The 22,988-nt window shown below is 39.1% G+C and overlaps 1 protein-coding gene across 4 annotated transcripts in view; it reads right to left on the bottom strand.

Moving 5' to 3' along the window:
* Positions 1-22,988, bottom strand: part of Art1 (arginine methyltransferase 1) — a 181,488-nt gene that overhangs the window by 66,741 nt on the left and 91,759 nt on the right. The window lies entirely within an intron of this gene.

The following is a 22,988-nucleotide window of genomic DNA, read 5'->3' as shown; positions in this document are numbered from 1 at the left end:
CTCAGTTGCCTAACCTAACCTAAACCATTTTGGTCACCAAAACAAGATCAACAGTAAATATACCATATAAATTTATTCAATCAGTTTCTTCATCATACTAGCTATCATTACTATAGCATCTACTTTCATATATAATTTACCATTTTCATGCATCTCCATAAATAGCTGAAGTGTTTTACTTGTTCTACAGGTTCACCATTAAGAATGCAGATAATGTTGCCATGTTACTTCTATTTTCAGTTTTCATCTTTCTACTGATAACTCTTCTTACAGGAGTTATTCAATTTAGTTAAAGGATTAAGCAAATTGAATTTATTTAGAATAAAATCAAGTAAAACAAAAATTAAGGTTTATATCTCCAGTTCTGATATCAATTTAATCATTTTTTTATTATTATTATTATATGGGCACCTCCATGGAGTCAAAAGACTCGTTGCAGGAGACCCAATTTATCCACACAATCTATCATACCTCTCCTTGAACTCATTAACAGAAAAAGCACTCACAACTGACTCTGGCAACCCATTCCACTCATTCACAACTCTTCAAGCAAAAAATTTAGTTCTTACACCCCCTACTCACCACACCTTTATTCAACTTCCAGGGATAAACCCCTTCCCTCCTTGTTCAAGTCCCTCTAGCCAAGTGCTGAAACATTTCCACTGCATCTATCCTATAAAATCCTTTAAGCAACTTAAATGTTTTTTTCATATTCTCTCTTTTTCTCCTATCAACCAACTTCTGCAATCCACACATCTTCAATCTATTCTCATAGGAAACATTCTACATGCCACTCACCAGCTTGGTCAATAACCGCTGAATTCTATCCACTGCTTCCTTATCCCCAAGAAACCCAGCGGACCAGACATGAGCACAGTAATCCAGATATGAGCATATCAAGGCTTTACAAAGAGGAATTACAACTTCCTTATCGCTACTTGTTAATGTGTTCTTCACTAGCCAAGTAATCTTTGGGCTACCTTAGCAATGTCCTCTAAACTTTAACTCTGTCTACCACCATCCCTAAATCTCTAGATTCATCTATTTCCTGGAGTGTAGTGCCATCAATGTGATATACAGAATGTAATCTATTTATCCCAAAATGCATAACTTTACATTTCTCAACATTAAATTGATACCCTTTAACTTTCGCCCATACTGACAGCCTATTTAAATCATCCTGCAAGCTCTCCACATTGTCTTGATTAACTATTACTCTACTTAATTTCACATCAGCAAAGGCTGAATATTTCCTTTCAGGTTATTCCTTATATCATTGTACAAATTAAACAGCAGTGGTCCCAGCATTGAACCTTGTGGCACACCATTAGTCACCTGTTTTCACCACTTTTTGAAATCTGTTCAGCAGCCACCCTCTTATTCACTGTCATATCCATCTCCATTTATACTAATTTGTGTAACAGTGTTCCATGTGGTAATCTGTCAAATGCCTTTGCAAAATCATTGTGTAACCATTTCCTTTATCAATTCAGCTGTTACTCTATTATAAAAAGTTAGTAAATTACTAAGGCATTGCCAACCCTTCACAAAGCCATCATACAGTATCACTGATTGGTCTATAATTTGCTACTTGTAGTCTTAAAACCTAGCTTATGCAAAGGAAGTATTTTGTCCTCTTTTCACTCCCTTAGAACCCGGCTCTACCAGAACCGAGACTTAAATTAAACACAGCATAGTCAAAACCATAGCTGACATCCCATCTAATGGAATGTCATATTAGATGGGATGTCATTTACATTGAGATTCTGCAATATCCTAAGAACCTCCAATTTATCCACCTCTGTTCCCACATTAGTGTCACATAGATTAAAGCAGTAACCTGATTACGAAGATATATGCTTGCAAAGTGGTCACTCAGTAACTCAAGTGTTTCTGCTTCTGTCTCCTCATGACAATCTTCACTCATTAAGATTAATCTTACTTGCCACATAACGAAAGAACTCTGGAATTTCCTTTGGCCTACTCGGCTAAATTATTCTCATAATCTGATTTTGCCTTCCTTACCCTTCTCTTAATATATCTTCCACAGCATTTTCTTCTTCTGCAACTTGTGCTTAATGATATCACTCATCCATCTAACTCGTATCTGATTAACCCTCCTTACCCTAGGTATACAATTTAATACTGCTTCCTCTGGATGACCCTGAACTATATCCCATGCACTACTAACATCCTTACCCTGCAGTGTTTTATGCCACAGTACAGATTTAAGCTTTTTCATAAGCATGTCATAATCAAATTATATCAACAAATATCCCTTCTTGATAGAATATTCCTCATGTTTCACAATCTTCCGAGTCAAGACTGCATGGTCATTTTCACCAATTGGAGGCAATGTTGTCACCTTAGTTATAGATCTTATGATTAGGTGCAATACTCTCCCACCTCAGTCCCCTCTATCACATGTTGCCTTAAGTAATTATCTCTCAGCAGGTGTATAAATTCTATTTCCTTTCTGCCATGTGATCTTTCCTCTTTCCAGTCTATATTTCCATAGTTGAAGTCCCCCCCCCCATAATAATCACTCGACCTGTACTTGTACGAATTTGGTGATTCATGTCTTTCAGATCATCTGTGGAACTCCAGGGAGTTCCACAGATATAGCAACAGCCAAATGTATATTTTGTGTTATTGGTCTTAACCTCACACCAGATTGCTTCAAATGAACAGCCACCCTCCAATCTGTCTCCTATTCTTTTTGGTTGTTGCAATTTATTTGATATCATCAGCAGTACTCTTACCCCCATCCTATTCTTCTCTATCTTCCCTGAAAATACTAAATCCTTCACGTTCAACCCCTGTAACTACATCATGTGCTGTTAGCCAAGTCTCAATATTAATGATAATTATATGACCACCATAATTATATAATTATAATTATATTATATGAATTATATAAATAAATATATAATCCAAAAAACTGTCCGGGCAAAAAAAGGAGTCCTACCTAACATGGTTTAGGGCCAGGTCACCTGAGATGCATTTGCAGTATGCTTAGGCATGAAAAGCTGCTGCTGAGGCAGTAAAGACAGCAAAGCAGAAGGCTTGGGAATCCTTTGGAGAAAGATTAGACTCATCCTATGCAAATACAAACAAAGTATTCTGACAGACCATCCGCCACCTTCGAGGGAGGAAATTGTGCATGGCAAGGGCAATTAAGGCCTCTGATGGTGCACTTTAACAACCGAGAAGGATATCCTCCACAGGTGGAGGAAATACTTTGAGAGCCTTCTTAACCCGGGTTAGCCAGCAGTTGTGGCCATCCAAGAGGTGCAGATCGGGGCAATGACTAGTCTCACAGCAGAAGAGGTCCATTTAGCAATAAAACTGGACAAGGCTGCTGGCAATGATGAAATTCGGCACGAAACGCTAAAAGCCTTAAATCGAGATGGTGTTCTCTGGCTGACTCGAGTGTGTCAGGCTGCTTGGATATCTGGGCGAGCACCAAAGCAATGGCAGAGAGGCATAATAATACCAGTCGTCAAGAAGGATTGCAGTAACTATCGTGGCATCTCTCTGCTCAGCCTGCCTGGGAAAGTGTATGCTAGGCGCTTGGAAAGACGATGCAGGAGCATAGTTGAGTCAAAGTTCCAGGAAGAATAATGTGGCTTTCGTCCTGGTAGAAGCACAACTGACCAAATCTTCACTTTAAGGCAAGTATTTGAGAAATCTTGGGAATATGCCAAGAATGTTTACATGTTTTGTGGACTTGGAGAAGGCATATGAACGGGTTCCTCAGGATAAGCTATGGCAAGTGGTACAGGAGTATGGAGTGGATGGCCAACTATTAGCTGCCATCAAGTCCCTGTATGAGTTTTGTGTCAGGGTAAACAGCACAAAGTCTGAACCTTTCACAGTCTCCGTTGGCTTCTGCGAAGGGTGTGTTCTGTGACCCCTCCTTTTCATAATATTTATGGACTGGATTGATAGGCACAGCCGAGGCAGTGAGTGTGTCAGAATTGGAAGATGTAGCATTGGACGTCTGCTTTTTGAAGATGACCTAGTTCTGCTTAGCTCTTCCAGCAGACCCTGGATAGGTTTGTAGCTGTTTGTGCAGATGCCGGAAAGAAGATCAGTGTGGCCAAAACTGAAACATTTCTGGTCTCAAGACAACCATCCCAGTGCACTCTACATGTTTAAATACCTTGGGTCCATATTCACGAATAATGGAAAATGGGACGTAGAGCTAGATACTCGAATTGGCTTAGCAAGCTCAATATTGCGGGAGCTTGGCCGTTCGGTAGTGTTGAAGCGGGAGTTAAGGCAAAGCTGGCTGTCTTCAATACAGTCTATGTCCCCATCCTTGCCTATGGTCATGAGAGTTGGGTAATGACCGAAAGAATGCGGACACGAATCCAAGCGGCTGAAATGAGGTTCCTTTGAGGAGTTGCGGGGCTGACAAGACGTGACAGTCAAAAGCTCTGCAATTCGGAAAACCCTCAATACTCAACCGCTGCTTCTTCGTGTTGAGAGATCACAGTTACGTTGGTACGGGCACCTGATAAGAATGACACAAGAGAGGCTCCCTCGGCAGGCCCTATTTGCCAAGCCAGAGGGTGGGAGGCCACGTGAAAGGCCAAGAACTCGCTGGATAGATTATATCCAAAACCTTGGGTGGACAGGTTTGGGAATCCCACCAGAACACCTGAGCTTGGTGGCAGAGGATCGTGACCATTGGAAGTTCCTCTTGCAGCTGTTACCCCCACAACCCAATTAGGAAAGGTGGGCCTTGAAGATGTATGTATGTATATAAATAAATAATTTATATGACTCATACAGCTGACAAATAAGAATGAAGTAATGTGCACCCTTATCTTGTACCTGATTTGTAATCTTCCTACATCTTCTTCAGTTCCTCACTTAAAAATACAGACTATGTATTGTTCTGTATAATATAAATATTTCCTCCATATAAATATAATGTGTTGAACAGTTTTTCTCAGCGCCTTGTCATCTGCTAATTCTAGATCTACAAAAATTACAGATCCTTGATATACTATAAACTACGAAGTAAGAAATTATGATCAACTGAGGATTATGCTAGGTTCTGTCCCATTGTTTACCAGATAGGAAACCTCTGAAAGTCAAAGAATATATATAGGGCAGTAGAAAAATGAATGTATAATGTATAATTCTATTAAGGAAGGGAAAAAAAAAAAAAAAAAAGATGTGGAAGGAATACATTTGCATAAGGATGATGTCTATTATAAAAATTATAAGGAGCAGTCCAAAAGAATTACAACTGCCATCTAAAAATCTAAATGAGTAGGAAATACAACTGTATCTGCAAATTAAAGCCAAAACAAAAGAATTCTATCATTATGCTATAAGTAAAAGAGAGAATGAGTATGAAAGAATAACTATATTTCTGCTAAAAGCTACAAATCTGGTATATGCAACACTGAGCTCACTGCTTCTTCAATGGATGGAGAAGGTGTGTGAGGAAGTACCAGAGTTGTTGCACAAACTGAATAAGAATTTTGGCAATAGGGCTGATGGGATATTAGTATGGATGCTAAAAGTGTGTTCAGCTAATATTGCTGTTTCTTTCAACAGGCTATATAATTTGAGCCTCATTACAAAGAAGTTTCCACAGGAGCAGAAAGAATGTATCATACACCATTGCACAATGGTTGTGCAAAGACTGATGTGTCTAACTATTCACCAACCTGTCTGTGTTTTATAATAATTTACTATTGAGTTGCATATCTAACTCAAGACTATTGAGTTAGATATGCAACGATAATTTTAGATTTTACTAAGGCTTTTGCCAAAATACAGCATGGAACTGTAGCACAAACTGAAGAATATGGGAATTGGATTATAAAATATTAGAGTGAATAAGAGGAGGGCTGACTGACCAACCAAAAAATGGTATATGCAAGTCGGCAGCATTTAAGATAACCACTAGCATACCACAAGGATCGGTACTTGATCCGTTATTATTCAATCTATACATTAATGACATTGGGAAAGATTTGACAGGAGACACAGCTATTTGCTGATGATGTAAAGATAGGCAGGGTACTCGGGAATGTGGCTGATATGCAGTACTTGCAGAATTATTTGAATACACTGGAATTGTATGTGAAAATGGCAATCAGTTCAATGTTAGTAAATGTAAATACCAATGCCATATCATATTGGTGTGATTATGCTAGAAGAAACTGATCAGGCTACAGATCTTGACATTTTAATAGATAGGGATTCAAAGTTCAAGGACCATATAACAAAAACTGCCAATACAATTCATAGGATATTGCAATGCTGAAACAAATAATGATATGTAAGAATAAGGAAGCCATTTTGCTTTAATACAACATCTGCACTACAGTATGCAGATATAGTCTCCTGGTAGTGAAAATACAGTCGAGAGCATGCAAAGGAGTGTGCTAAAGATGATGTTAGGACTGTAAAATATAGATTATAAAGAGGGAATGAGAAATTGTGGAGTGCAGATAGGAGAAAGATGGGTGATATAATTGAGACCTACACACCTCTCAAGGGATCATACAGGATATCAGTAGATGGAATTTGTCATTTTATGGAAGTCTTCCAGAGGACAAGAGGGCATCCATGGGGATTGAGAATCAATGCAGTGAAGAAAGGGTGAAAGGCTAGATTTTTCTCTGATAGACATCAAGTTGTTAAATATGGCCTTTTTTTAAAGCCAACAAGACGTTGTGCAATTGTATTATTTGGACTACTGAAGTCTTGCTCAGATGTAAAATAAATGTATTTAAATTAGATATTAGTCTAATTGTAATTTTTTGTTAGCTAAGGGGGGAAAAAAACAAGAAAAAAATGGGGTGCTTAAGGGTAAAAGCTGTATGACTGAGAGAAGACCTCCGCATAGCCTTTAAAGGAATGCAGAGAACTAACCAGGGCTTCTGACCTAATGTCCAATCCTCACCTTCACATGGTGCACTCTTTTAGGTATCTGCCTGGATACTGAACAAACGAGGATGGATTGGCAATTTGGGATTTAGCCAACCAAATTGTATTCTTATTGGATTAAACCAAAATATAAAATGATGGTACAATATGAAGAATTTCTTGCCTGCTAGGGGCTTTAGAGAAATCAACTGACACAATGAAAAAGGAAAAGTTGGTCCTTGTTGGGGATCTAAATAACAGAGTAGGAAATGATTATCAGACATACAAAAATATATTGGGAAAATTTGGAGAAAAGAGCAAAGCTAATAATAATGGCGAAAACATGGGGGGGGGGGGGGGGCCTTGTTTACCCGTGTGACACCCCAGCTGGCATGAGATTCTGTCATGCTTTACAATCATTTTTTATTTTGGTTTAACCAATAATACGATTATTTGGTCTGCTAAATCCCAAATTTCCAGTGCATCCTTGTCCGTTTAGTATCCAAGTAGATACCTAACAGGGTGCATCACGAGAAGGGGAGAATTGGACATTGGGTTGGGTCAGAAGCCCTGATCGGTTCTCCGCATTCCTTTAAAGGCTATGTGGAGATCTCCTCTCAGTTATATGGCTTTGATCCTTGTAAAACAATTGTGCTCAACACAAAGGAAAAAAATTATTCTTTTTAAAATAATGAGTCAGCAGAAAAGTTGCCTAGATTAGTAAAGAACAAAAGGAACGCCATGAAGGGAAAAAAGTCGCAGAGACTTGCGAAGGTTAAAAATCATCAAAAACAAAGACTTCGGTAAAAGCATGCGAAAGTGACGTTGACACGCCTAAGAAATGTGGAAGTAAATGCAAAGAAAGGAAGGGATATTTAAGCAACCTGGTGAGTAAGAATCACTGTTCCCTGGAGATCCTGAGTGTTCCCAGAGTTGAGAAGTTTCGAAGTACAGAAGTTGCCGGGCTCTCGGCAACCACCGGCACCTGTGGCTGAGAACTGAAGGAATGGGCTTGCAAATGAAGTTGAGATCTCCCCAGGAATTTTCCCAATAGAAAGACTTCCAGACAGAGAAAAAGAAAAAGAAGGACATCACTCATAATTTGCACTGAGCCACCATTAAGCATGAAATGCATTGCCCTGACGTCCTAGTGAGAACAAGAAACGTCCTAATCAAGACTGAAAAATAACATATTTAATGGAACTTTCACTGAATACAATGGACTGTTTGAAGAAAGGTCTGTGAGTAGCTGCAATAAGTTGATGCTCTTGTGCTACGGATATATATGCAACTGTGAGAAGGTATGTGTTAAGTTGTTATCTTAATTGTGTATAATACTGTATTGTATAATAGTATATGATAATCGAGATTTAGACAGGCTAATTGTTATTTCAAATGTATATACATTTCTTAGAATAAATGACTAATGTAAAGTCATTTATTAGACTTATTTTTTAGAATTATGTATACATTTATTTATTAGACAGAATAAATAAATAATGTATACAACATGCTGATCTGATACTTGTCAATATAGTATCTCCAAAAAAAGTATGAACCTGTGTGACAGTTGAAAATTGCCACGACAAACCTAAGTATTGAATAAGATATTTCTTAAAGTCACAAATCACTGCATTGCTATTATTCCACATTTCAATCTCTCACTCTCAAAAATACAACGGTTGTTTGAAAAGTTTGGTAAATTTCCAACAGATGGCGACACAATTCGTTCACCCATACCAGTGTCGGGATGTATCATCTTTTTCATGATCCCTTACAAAATTTTAGCTATGTGCAACGTGTAGTTCTTATCTGACAAACATTTAAAATGACTGTGTTTGCATCTTTCATAAAAATGGATAAATTGAAGTGGATGGCCGCAGAGATCAAAGCCAAGTTAGATGCAGTTCACGGGACTCTGCACCAGCATTAAAGACTATTTATTTTTGGATAAATGAGTTTAAACGCAGTCATAAGTCCATCGAAGATGAAGCACCCTCTGGATGCTCGACTGAGGTCATCACTACGAAGGAAATGATTGACAAAATTCATGGTATCGCTATGGAAGACTGCTGAGTGAAAGTGCGTGAAATTGCAGGCATCTCAACTGAATGGGTGTATAACATCCTGCACGAAAAATTGCACATGAAAAAGCTGTGTGTGGGGGGGGGAAGTGCGATTGTTGACTGTCAATCAAAAACGCACGGGAAAAAATATTTCAATGCAGTGTTTGGCGATGTTTAATTGCAATTTGCAGGATTTTTTGCATCACTTCGTGACTGTAGATGAAGCTTGGATCCACCACTACACACCTCAGTCCAAGCAGCAGTCAAAACAGTGGACAATGCCCAGTGAAAAAGCACTGAAAAATAGCAAAGACCGTTTTGTCAGTTGGGAAGGTGATGGCCACTGTTTTTTGGGATTCCCAAGGAATTATCGTGATAAACTATTGGGTCGTTGCAAATGAAAAGGCCGTTGAATGACTTGTCAGGTTTCTATTGGTCGCTGAAGAAAGCAAGCTGAGGTATATGCAAATTTTTTATGTCGTGTGACAGCATCACATGTGGGTGATGCAATTGTAGTATTTGTTTCGTTCAACGAGCATTAAACATCGAATACTACCGACATCAAGTCAATCGTGGAACCCAGTCAATTAAGATTGCTATACCTTTAGGAGTTCAAATTGGGAAATTCTGCAACAGCTGCAGTAAAAAACATCAATAAAGCATTCGGTGGAGGAACTAATGAGAGATCCACTCGCCGTTGGTTTGCAAAATTTCGCTCAGGAGATTTGAGGCTACAAAACGAATCCCATGGCCATCATCTTTCTTTCATTGATTCGAATGAATTAAAGGATTTAATCGAATCAGATCCATGACAAATTGTATGAGAGATCACCCGGACACTAAATGTACACTTCTCAACTGTTTCATGCCACTTGGCAATAATAGGAAAAGTAATGAAGCTCGACAAGTGGGTGCCTCACGAACTCACTGATGAAAACAAAGCACAGCGTTTGGAAGTGTGCTCTTCTCTCTTAAGAAGCAAAGAAGAAAGGTTCCTGCAACGAATTGTGACTGTGGATGAGAAGTGGATATTCTACGACAATTGTACATGTTCGTCGCAGTGGTTGGGAGTGAAAGACGTTCCAGGAAGGACTCCAAAGGCACCTCTTCATCCAATGAAGATGTTTACTGTATGGTGGTCTTCTGCTGGTGTTATTCACTACTCATTCCTTCCATGAAGTGAAACGATAAATGCAGCTCGATATTGTACAGATATGCGGCAAATGCATGACAAATTATGCCTTAAGCAACCAGCACTTGTGAATAGACATAGAGTCCTATTGCTTCAGGATAATGCCCGACCACATACGGCAGCATCAACCATACAGCAAATCAACAATTTGGGATACAAAAATGTGCCTCATCCTCCATACTCTCCTGACATTTCCCCAACAGATTACCATTTTTTCCAGCACCTGAGCCACTTTTTGTCCAAGAAATGCTTTGCCAACAACGCATCAATTTATCAGGCAGTGGAGGACTTCATCACTTCCAGAGACACTGAATTTTACAAATGTGGTATAAATGACCTTGCCACACGTTGGCAACAATGCATTGATGCTGCTGGAGATTACTGTGATTAAACAGGTATTCTTCTTTTTATTCTCTTCTTTTTCAATCATCCTTAAAATCGGCTATTTCATTTGCAATAACCCAATATTTGGAAAAGGATAAAACAATAACAGGAGTCTATTATGCGTCATTGTTGGACCGTTTAATAGAAGAACTGAAGAAAAAATGGCCAAGATTGGCACACAAAAAAGTGCTCTTGCATTAAGACAATGCACTGCCCTGCACATCAGCTGTTTGCAATGGCAAAATTGCACGAATTGAGGTTCGAATTGGTTCCACATCCACCGTATTCTCTGGACTTGGCCACATGTGACTTCTTTCTGTTCCCGAACTTAAAAATTTGGCTTGGTGGGAAAACATTTTCCTCGAACGAGGATGTCATCAAGGCTGTTAATGACTATTCTGCACAATTTCACAAATCCTACTTTTTAGTTGGGATGAAAAAATTGGAAACTCGCTAGATCAAATGTGTAGACCTCGATGAACACAATGTTGAGAAATAAAGGTGATTTTTTCAAAAAAATGTTTACCAAACTTTTCAAACAACCCTTGTACAGTCTGCCTGGTGAGGTCGAAAAACAAATAAATTTTGCCAGACTGAAGAGCGTAAAGGATTGAATAAGTTGTAGGCATATGGCTGGTGGCAATCGGAATTAAAGCAGGCCACACATACAAAAAATATTAAGGCAAGGCAGAAAAAAGAGGGAGAACGTTAATTCAGCCTGAGTAAAAATATAAAAGAAAAACTTTTGATCTACGTAAGTACGTATATTACAAGAATAATACTAAAAAATAAAACTATTAGAGAATTTTACAGGTGCTTGTGTAATTAATATGATGTTGTATATATACAGAAAGGCCTCATTTTACGTTTACTCAATGAAGATTCAAATTAACAAACACTTTAATATCAACGGCAAAAAACCAAAAACAAAAAAGACAAAACTCAAAGCATAAACAGCATATAGGCAAGATTTGTATTTGTTCTATGACATTGAGAAGAGATTACAAAAGTTTATGTAAAACTCAATGTAGCTTGGAATTTTACAAATGCCTTACATTGACTTTTACAGAGGTCACATCTCAAAAGGTTGTAATATAATAACAATGTTTGTAAAAAGAATATATTTAATCCTATGATAAATTTAAACCTGGCCAAGATATAGTAAACAAAGAATGAGTAAAGTTTGCAAGAAACAAAAGGAAACGCTATGTCACTCCAACCTATATGTTATTGTTTAACTAAGCGCTTCAAAAACATTTGTTTACGTGCTCTGTGTATGCCCATCGTCAAGGTCATTCTTGAAAGGGACGGTGCATTTCACAAGTAGTTCCGGTGTTCGTCTAATTGGATTTGTGTAGTATACCAGGAGAAGAAAGAACGGGCTGGTCAAAACAGAACATCAAAGAGTTGCTCACGAAGGGTTGGGACCCCCCGAATTCTTTAGGGGGTCTCAACCCTTCACTCAAGGCTCCCAAAGATGGTGGAATAAAAGGGGATTGAAGATAGAAAGAGGCAGAAATATCGGCAGTCGGAAACAGGACACGACTATACAGCCAGATGTCAGGGAAGTCGATCCACCTGAGGCTATTTCGATCCTAGACCGGAAGCTAATGATCGAGGAGCAGACTTCAACGCCCGGAGGAGAATGCACTGCTTTCTGAGCAAGACTGCATAGGTTCCGCAAGCCGGACCTCTCGGCTGAAATACAAGAGTGCCGGAGATTAGCATTCTGAAGCCCTGCCAAAAATTCTTGATGAAGCACAAGTGAAGCAAGACACTGCAGAAAGAAAATCTGAGACCCACGACAGAGGAAAGGTCTAGTACTCTAGTGAAAAATCCTTGATAAAGTGCGTGACCCAGAAGACAGAGCATATGTGAGTGTATTTCTATTTTTTTCCATGTATCTTTCATGTAATATAGGAAAAATAGTTTAGATGGACTGTTAAGAGATAAGGTACTAGAAATAAGCAGTATCTATAAGAGAGTCCTCTGATTTGTTATTAAGCTACTCTATAATATAAAATGATAAGCTTTTTTTGTAACGTTTTTGTGTCACATTTTTTGTCCAGTTATTTGAAACTCGGGAGCTACCCTGAGTCTCGAGTCTTCAAAATTCAAGTCATCGGAATTCAAGGAGAATCGGCCTACCAGTCCGGAACCTGGGGGAGGGAGGGGGGGGGGGGAATTCCCCTAGTTGGAACATAATTTGTGAGATAACTTGGCATAGCCAGCTAACCTCTTTGTGAGTAAATTGGAGTTTCAATAATTTGAATTAATAAGCAGAGAAGTAATTGAGTAATAATATTGTATAGTTATTTAGTATTGAAGAGGGAAATTTTGTTTCTTTATGTTAAAAGTCTAACAGATAGGTAGAGTAACCTCCCTATTGTTTAATTATTAATGTACTTTGGTATTAATGTAAATAAATGTGTTTTATTTATACGTGAAAATTACAATGCACTGTTCCTAAATAAACGCAAGCCTAAGAGCGGGAACCAAGTAAGATAGCAGGAGTGTATAGTTAGGCGCAATTAGACCATTGCTGTTAGTGGAAATTTTATTGAAAGAATTTCTGTTAGAGAGAGAGAAATCAACCGGCCATATTACTGAGTTTTATGCTAATTAAACGATACTGGTGGCACAGTCTTAACAAACAAATTTTCCGGTATTCAAGACATACAACTTGTAGTGCGAAAGGTAGATAAACCTCTTACACAAATCTTCTTCTTCTTCTTCTGCAGCTTCTCCCACTTAAGTGGGGTCACTGTTTATTATGAGTCTCCTCCACACCTTCCTGTCTTGGGCTGTTACCACATCCAAGTTCTTCATCTTCAAGTCCTCTTCTACCAGCTCCCTCCATCTCTTCTTTGGCCGCCCACGCTTCCGCCTTCCTTGCACATCCATCTGCATGACCCTTCTTCCCACATATTCATCCTCCCTCCTCATCACATAACCAAACCATCTCAACCTTGCCTCCTGTATTTTCGCTCCTAAGTTCGTAACTTTCACTGTTCCCCTGACATAGTCATTTCTCAGATGATCCTTTCTGGTCACACCGCACATCCACCTAAGCATTCTCATCTCTGCTACTTCCATCCTGCTAATGTTATTTTTCCTCAGGGCCACAGTTTCTATAGCATATGTCATAGCTGGCCTCACTATTGTCCTATAAATTTTGCCTTTCAGATTGATCGGCACCCTCTTATCACATAACACTCCAGCCATCTCCCTCCAGTTCCTCCAACCTGCTTGTATCCTGCATCCCACTTCCTTCTCACCTCCTCCATCTTCTTCCACTGTCGAACCTAAGTATCTAAAGTCTCTCACCTTCCTGATGACATTTCCTTCCAGCTCCAGGTCTGTCTCCTGGCCACCGCCCACTGCGCAACACATATACTCTGTCTTACTTCTGCTCAGTCTCATACCTCTCTTCCAGTACTTTTCTCCATCTTTCCAGTTTAGTTTCCGCTTCTTCTCTTGAATCTACACACAGCAAGATGTCATCTGCATACAGCATTGTCCAAGGTGCATCTTCTCTCACCTCCTCTGTTACCACCTCCATCACAATATTAAACAGAAACGGACTTAATGCTGACCCTTGATGCAAGCCAACTGTTACTTGAAAACTTTCTGTCTGTCCCAAACAGGTCCGAACACTTGTCTTCACATTTCTGTACATTTCCTGCACCAACCTGACATATTTCTCCGGCACCTTCTTCTCCCTCAGACACCTCCAGACTTCTTGCCTTGGCACTCTATCGTATGCTTTCTCCAGATCAATAAATACCAGATGTAGCTCCCTTTGTTTCTCTCGATATTTTTCCATCATCTGTCGTAACCCAAAGATAGCATCTGTTGTTGATCTACCACGCATGAAGCCAAATTGTTCCTTTGCAATCTCCACCTCCTCCCTCAATCTACCATCAAGAACGCTTTCTAGGATCTTCATTGCGTGGGACATCAACTTTATTCCTCTGTAATTTTTACAGTCTTGTGCATCCCCTTTACCCTTGTAGATGGGAACAAGAGTACTCTCCCTCCATTCCTCGGGTATATTTTCCTGTTGGCAAACTTTCATGAACAGGTCCCACAGCAGGTCAATTCCCTCTTCCCCCAGTGCCTTCCATGCCTCCACTGGAATTCTGTCGGGGCCACCGCTTTTCCATTCCTCATCCTCTTCATGGCCTCCGTCACTTCCATTCTACTGATGTTCTGCACCATCCCCTCAGAAGGCTGCCCATCTCCTCTGTGAGTCCTTGCATTTTCCTCATTCAGAAGTCCATGAAAGTATATTTTCCATCTGTTTCTTATGTCCACATCCCTCCATAATACTCTTCCTTCAGCATCTTTGATCTGCCTCACATGTAAGATGTCCTTTGCTGCTTTATTTCTATATTTCGCTAGTTGGTAAATTTTTCTCTGTCCTTCCTTTGTTTCTAATTGATCATACAGATCTTGATATGCCATGGCCTTCGCCTGTGCCTCAACTCTCTTGGCTTCTTGCTTTCTCTCTCTCTGTACACTTCTCTGTCCTCTTCCACCCTTGACTCATCCCACTTCTGCTTTGCCTTCCTCTTAGCTGTCACTGCCACCTTGTATATTATTATTCCACCACCAACCCTCCTGCTGCTCTCTAATCTTTCCAGATGTCTCACCAAGCACCTCGATTGCACAGCTCAGGATTACTTTTGAATTATGTTTCCACCAATCTTGTACACTTTCCAGTCCATCCGAAATCCTCTCTAACACTCTCTCCCTAAAACGATTCCTCACACTCTCTTCTTTTAAGCGAAACCACTTAATTGTCTTCATCCCATGGCAACCAGGAGTTCTTATCTTCGATCTTAATTTAAAGTCTGCGCACAGCAGTCGGTGTTGTTGTGCTACTTGATCTGTTGGAATTACCTTACAATTTGTCACAACCTTAAGATGTTTTCTTCTAGTCAAAATGTAGTCAATTTGTGAGCTGTTGTTACCACTTCTAAATGTTATCAAATGTTCTTCCCTCTTGAAGAAAAACGAGTTCACAATTGCCAGATCAAACGCTACTGCAAAGTCCACAACCCTCTCTCCTTCCTGGTTCATCATTCCCACTCCGTGGCCACCATGCACCCTTTCACAGTCTCTATTCTGTCTTCCTATGTGCCCGTTCAAGTTTCCTCCGACAATCACCATCTCATTTTCTTCTAATTCCCTCATTTCTTCATCTAATACGTTCCAGAACTCATCTTTTTCCTCTGCTGTACAACCAACTTGCGGGACATATACACATAATACGACCACCCGCTCTTCTCCAAGACCCAATTTCATTCGCATGATCCTGTCGTTCCTTCTACCCACGTCCAGTACTTCACCCTTCATTCTGCCACACACCACAATTCCTACACCATTTCTTCCCTCGTTATTCGCCCCAGAGTAGAACAATTTATATCCATCTCCCAGTTCCTTTGCCTTTCCCCCTTGTCTCCTGCACACATAAAATGTCCAACTTCCTCTTCCTCATCATGTCTGCCACCTCTCTTCCCCTTCCAGTCATGCTTCCAATATTCAGTGTTCCCACTCGCAACATCCTCTCCACCTGCTGGGCTCGCTTCTTTAACCGCACCCGCCCTTGATGCGGTAGCCCTCGTCCACTTCTCACAGCTGTAGGGCGATGTGGCTGCGCGTCGCTTAAGGGGTACGCCCTAGCCCTTATATCATTTTCTCTTCGACTCATAATCATAGTTTGAGTTGGCACTGAAGTTTTACGACCGGATGCCCTTCCTGACATCAACCCTCGCATTTATCCGGGCTTGGGACCGGCACCTATTGAGGCTAGCTTGCCTCCTTCGGTGGCTGCATAAGACGAAATGACTTAGCAAGATAGGAAAGACTCACCCCTAGCCCTCGAATACTCTAATAGCATCAGGGGGAAGGAGCAAGGAGAGGAGAAAGAAGCAAAGAAAGAAGAGGAGGGACCAGTCTACAGAATAATATAACAGATATATATTACATGAAGTAAGGCATGGTCCAGCATCAGGTACCTCGGGTTTGCCATGCCCGTACTCACTAAAGTGAGCCCTTGAGGATCTCTTACACAAATAAGAAGGGAAAATATAAAGAAAACGTATAATAAAGATATTACAAAGGCGCAGCCAGCCTCGTTATTACAAAAAGTGGAAAATAATAGCCACCATTACATTTATGTTATGGCTCTAAATGAACCACTTTGTGAGGACTACTAAAAATGAAGGTTTTACTAATATTAGTAAGTAAAAAATAAATTACAACTGCCATCTAAACGTAGAGCCAATTTAACGTCTTCCTCAGCTAAAAAAAAAAGCAGGAAATCACTTATCACAGAGGAAAAAATGGCAATGATTTGTCATCGAATCAAGTGAGTGAAATTCTGAAGTGTGTGTAAAGCCTTAAAGACAGTTTTTGAAGAGTAACCATTGTTTTTGAAGATCCTTTTAAGATGTTGTAGTTCATTTTGAAGAGTAGTCAGTGGCTACTCTTCAAAAACTATCAATAAACAACTATACCGTCAACGAAACAACGTAGAAACACAGGAGGAACCCAAAGGTCATATCTCCTTGCCATACATCAGCACGCTCTCCAAGAAACTAAGAAGAATTTTGGGAAAGTTTATAAAAACGTGCTTCTCTACTCTTCCAAAACTAAGATCAAGTTTAAGCAAATTCAAACAAGTTCACAACCGTCTACAATTCCCAGGTGTGTACAAAATCACAAGTGACTGCGGAAAACCATACTATGTCCAAAAGGAAAAATCCATTCTCTCATGTCTCGAAGAACACCGAAGAAACATTGCTTACAAAAGAACCAGAGCTAGTGTCCTCTCAAGCCATGTCCTGTTTTCAGTAAACACAAATAATGAAGGCCGTCAACATGAGATAAACTGGAAAACAACTTCAAACCTTCACATATGCCACGACGAGGTAGAACGCTGCATAGTCAAGTCTAAAGAAATTGTCATGGACCCTCTCCATATAAACAGTAACCTCTGCTACAATTTACCGGACTCATTCAGCTCTGCTGTCAGATATTGGCACACTCATGAAGCCACACGCACACAGGTGTCTAACAATAGAACTTTAACACGGACTGTAGCTCCAGTTCAAAGTTAACTGTGGTTTATAGTCGAATTTATAGTTTCATAGTGACTGAATGTTTTTTTATAGTGTTTTTTATTGGCTTTCTATGTTCTCTCACACCTGAAGATGTTGGCCACTCCGATGAAAGATGTTGCGTATTTAATAAATTTAATTGTTTGTTCTAATTCTCGGATTTCAGTCAGTAGATAAAAGTATGAACATATTCCAATTCCGAGTTAAAATAAGAAATCATTATATATATATATATACAGGGTGTTCGGGATAAATTTGACAGTTTCGTAAGGAAAAAGAAAATCTTCTTTGTATCTATTAAATTTAATGAATTGACAAAAAAACATTACAGGCAGAGTTAATTACAATACTATCAACAAGATTTACTCAAAATAACCACCATTAGCATCGATCACAGCTTCAATTCTGCTTCGGAACCTCGAACAAGCTGATGCTACAGTCTCCCTGGGAAGGGCTGCAAAAACTGTTTTAATTTTATCCATTAACTGGGCTTTTGTATTACTGGAAGTGCGATTGGTGTCTTTTTCAACTGCGCCCCATACAAAATAATCCATGGGGTTAAGGTCTGGGGAGTTTGGAGGCCAAACATTTGGACTGGTGAAGTCGTAGAAATTTTCAGACAACCATTTTTGACTTTTCCCAGAGGTGTGGCAAGGGGCCGAATCCTGCTGCCATACATACGGCCTACCATTGGCTACCCTTGTTATCCAGGGCTTGACTACAGTTAGCAACTCCACGAACAAAGCCCGAATTCCAATGCCAGGGTTCTTCAACACCTGTTCCTGCAGATTTGCGAGGAATTCTGCTGTACGAACGCAATCAGATCGTCTGCTAGGGATCTTTCTTCTTGCTACATCCTCGTAGTCACCATTGCAAGTCTCTAGTTCATGCCTGATTGTTTTTACTGTATTCAGGGAGCATTGGGCAGCAGTCGTAATATCCTTATTTTGATGGCGGACACGAATCATCATGATACAAGTTATTCTCTTCCATGATTCAGGTGGGTTCCAGCTATCCATCCTTTCTGACATCTTGTATATGAATGAAGAAGGGTCCAAACTTTTAAATGAAGAGAAGTGTGTGTTAATACATGTAACTTACGGAAAAATATAATTAATTATAAATATGTCAAATTTATCCCGAACACCCTGTATATATGAAGCTGGTGGAAATGAGCCCTTTATGACAAGTTTTTCTGATTCAGAAATCAGATGAAAATTCATTATGTAAAAATTTCTGCTTTTCATATTGAGGAGACCAATCTCAATCAAATACAGTTGACCCTTGAACAACATGGATCCATTTATATGCAGATTTTTTTCAATAAATATAATGGAAATTTCTTTGGAGATTTGGAACAATTTGAAAAAAAACTCGCAGACGAACTGTGCAGCTTAGAAATATAAAAAAAATTAAGAACAAGTTAGGTATGTCATGAATACATAAAATATATGTAGATACTAGCCTATTTTATCATCTTAAAATTATAAAAAGCTAAAATTTATCAAAACTTACGCACACAAACACTTAACAGAACGTACAGTGCGCCATTTGCAGTCAAGAGAAATGTAAACAAACGTAAAGATGCAGTATTAAATCATAACTACATACACCTAACTGTTATCAATTAATTAGCATAAAAAAATTATAATGATTCATTCATTCATTAGTGTATAGGCTGGGCTACCATAAAGCAATTATATCGCTGCTTCTTCATTATCAATGCACAAATCATTATACCTGTAAATAAATATGAATTTCTTTTTCACATTATCTTTTCATTTTTGATATCTAGTGTTAGTAATACATATAACATGTACAGTGTTTTGTGCCATAGAATACACTGATGTAGGTACTGAGAGACGGACAATTCATCTTGTATGCAGACAATATAAACTTACGGTATAGATAAATACAGTACTGTATTTGTAAATGTATTTTTCTCTTCCTCATGATTTTCTTGATAACATTTTCTTTTCTCTAGCTCTCAAATACAGTATGTAACACTTATAACATACAAAATATATGTTAATTGGCTGTTTATGTTATAGGTAAGTCTTCCAATCAACAGTAAGCTATTAGTAGTTAAGTTTTTGGGGAGTTAAAAGTTACATGCAGATTTTCAACCAAGCAGGGGTTCGATGCCCATAATCCTCATGTTATTAAAGGGTCATTATAACTTTACCTCAATTAGGAATGATTCACTTTACAAACAATGGGCCACGAATCTAATCCCTTCATAAAATGAGGTCTTCTGTAAATTAAAGATTTTATTTGGTTAGAAGAATGTGAAGACTCAATCTCTTAATGGGGTAATTAAGAGGTTAAGTTATTTATAAGATATCCAGGGATATCTTATCTTAGAGAACTTGTGTACAAACTAATAAAAAAAAAAAAAAAAAAAAAACTGCGTAAGAAAGTAAAAATACAGACCGCACACTAGTCAAAATTTTTCATTTTACAGAGGGCTTAGAGAGGACACAAAGGCATCCATGAAAGTTGAGAATAGGGTGAGAGCTAGATTTTTCTCTCATTCATAGAGCAGTATGCATTTGGAATGGACTGCCTTTGGAGGTTGTGAGTGCAGATTGTGTGAACGAATTCAAGTAAAAGTATGACAGCTGGTGATGACCTCCCTTGACGAGTCCCTGGCTCCCTGGAAGGATCTTAATAATAATAATAATAATATATTTTTGTGATTTTTCAACTATATGTTGGAAAGTAAAATTTTAATAATCTTTATTTGGCCTCAACCTGTGTTGTTCTATATTTTTCTTAGTCTCTTATTTAGTATGCTAACAAATTTTTTTGAAATAGTCAGTAGAGAAATTTCTCTAATTCCTGCAGCAATTGATTTTATTACCATTTTTATAGAGGTATGTGTGATGAAAACTTGACTCCATTTATCCAGAATTCGATCTTTTGATCACACCTTCCAAATTATGCTACACATATACTTTAAAACAATTGCACTTTTATATTTCAGCATTCTTAAAAAATATCTGCTCCAGCTGCCTTTCCGCATTTCAGGTGTCTGATGGCTTTTATTCCTACCTGATCAATTTAACTATGGAAAGTATAAAATTAAGAAAATTAAATTACACTTTAATAAATATTTCTGATATTTCGGCAACGTCCCGTTGCCATCTTCAAAAGGAACTTACAAAAAAGCACGTACACGTGCATTCACAGTAACTGAGAATGCAGTGATGAAGCTATTGTTCTCCTAAAAGTCCTGATGGTGTCCTCTAGCGGGCTATGTAGGTGTTCTTGGCTGTTGGGCTGAAGGTTTGCTGATGTAAGCCTCCCAAATTTGGGGCAGTCTCATACAACCAAATTTGTTGAGATTTGGAAGGTTTCTTAGGGCAGAGGCCTAAGAAATTTTATACTTTCCATGAAGTCTTTCGAATTTGTAATTGCTACGGTGTATTACTGTAGCATTCTTCCACCGTCTTCTGTGGTGTGTATCCAGAGCATGGTCTGCAAGACCAGAGTGGCTGTACTTGTGAAACCAGATGTAGTCCTTGTGTTCCGAAATTCTGATATTCACTGTCCTGCCTGTTTGGCCAAAGTAAGACAGTTTACAGTTGCAAAGGACCTGGAATACACCACGTAAGTCTAGGGGAAGTGGTTGGTCTTTAGTGGAGCGGATTAAGGAATGCCAATTTTCTGTATGGTCTGTAACAGGAGGTCAAGTCATGTTTTTTTAAAATTTTGGTAATTTTTTCTGAGGTGCCTTGGATGTAGAGAATGGCGATGGATTTAGAGTAATCCTTCTTGTGAAGGGGGGGGTCAATATTTTTTGGATTTTTTTTTTTTTGGGGGGGGGGTGTATCCATTGGCTGAGAAAGTATTGAGGATGTGATTTAGTTCAGTGTTTAGGGCCTTGTCGTTAGAACAGATTAGTTTAGCCCTGTTGTATAGTGTTTTCACCATTCAATATTGTTGTGAGGGGAGGGGGGGGGGGGTTTGTTGGTGAATGTACCTGCCTGTATGGGTGGGTTTCTATAAACTGAGAAAACCAAGGTTCCATCAGGATGGCGGGTGACTAGTGTGTCTAGGAAAGGGAGGCTGTTGTTTTCCTATTTTTCCAGTGTGAACTTGATTCTGAGGTGTTGTTGTTTAAGTGTGTTAAGAAGGAGAGGAGTGTATCAGAGCCATGAGGCCAAATAGCGAACACATCATCAACATAGCGAAGCCAAATGGTTGGTTTTTGTGGAGCAGAGGATAAGGCTTTTTTTTCAAGTCTCCGTTTTCTCAGTTTATAGAAAACCCACCCATACTTGTTAGTGAATGTACCTGCCTGTATGGGTGGGTTTTCTATCCCCCCCCCACACACTCACAACAATATGGAGTGGTGAAAACACAATACAACAGGGCTAAACTAATCTGTTCTAATGACAAGGCCCTAAACACTGAACTAAATCACATCCTCAACACTTTCTCAGCCAATGGCTACCTCCCAAAAAAATCTAAAAAATATTGAAACCAACAAACCACAACCCCCCCCCCCCTTCACAAGAATGATTACTCTAAATCCACCACCATTCCCTACATCCGAGGCACATCAGAAAAAATTACCAAAATCTTAAAAAAACATGACTTGACCTCCTGTTACACAGACCATACAGAAAATTGGCATCCCTTATCCGCTCCACTAAAGACCAACCACTTCTCCTAGACCTACCTGGTCTATACCAGGTCCTTTGCAGCTGTAAACTGTCTTACTTTGGCCAAACAGGCAGGACAGTGAATATCAGAATTTCGGAACACAAGGACTACATCTGGTTTCACAAGTACAGTCACTCTGGTCTTGCAGACCATGCTCTGGATACATGCCACAGAATACGGTGGAAGAAAGCTACAGTAATACACCGTAGCAAATACAAATTCAAAAGACTTCATGGAATCAGCCTCAGCCCTAAGAAACTCTCCAAACTTCAACAAATTTGGGAGGCTTACATCAGCAGACTTTCAGCCCAACGGCCAAAACACCTGCATAGCCTGCTAGGGGGCACCATCAGGACTTTTAGGAGAACAATAGCTTCATCATTCTCAGTTACTGTGTTGTAGTGCCTACGTGCACATGCCTTTTTTGTAAGTTCCTTTTGAAGATGGCAACGTGACAATGCCGAAATATCAGGAATATTTATTAAAGTGTAATTTAATTTATATTCTTATCTACGTTGTCAATTCCTTAAGTGATTTTGTAATGCATAACCAACGTATATGCTTGTCTACTAGAATTATAAAATTAAGCGTATATTGTATTCATAATTAATCTAGATAACCTTAAAAAATCAATTTACTGAATTAAGGCAA

Source organism: Typopeltis vanoorti, chromosome 25, assembly GCF_054136105.1.
Source record: "Typopeltis vanoorti isolate ZY-2024b chromosome 25, IOZ_Tvanoo_1.0, whole genome shotgun sequence".
Classification (NCBI taxonomy): domain Eukaryota; kingdom Metazoa; phylum Arthropoda; class Arachnida; order Uropygi; family Thelyphonidae; genus Typopeltis; species Typopeltis vanoorti.
This window is presented reverse-complemented; position numbering and strand designations above follow the sequence as displayed.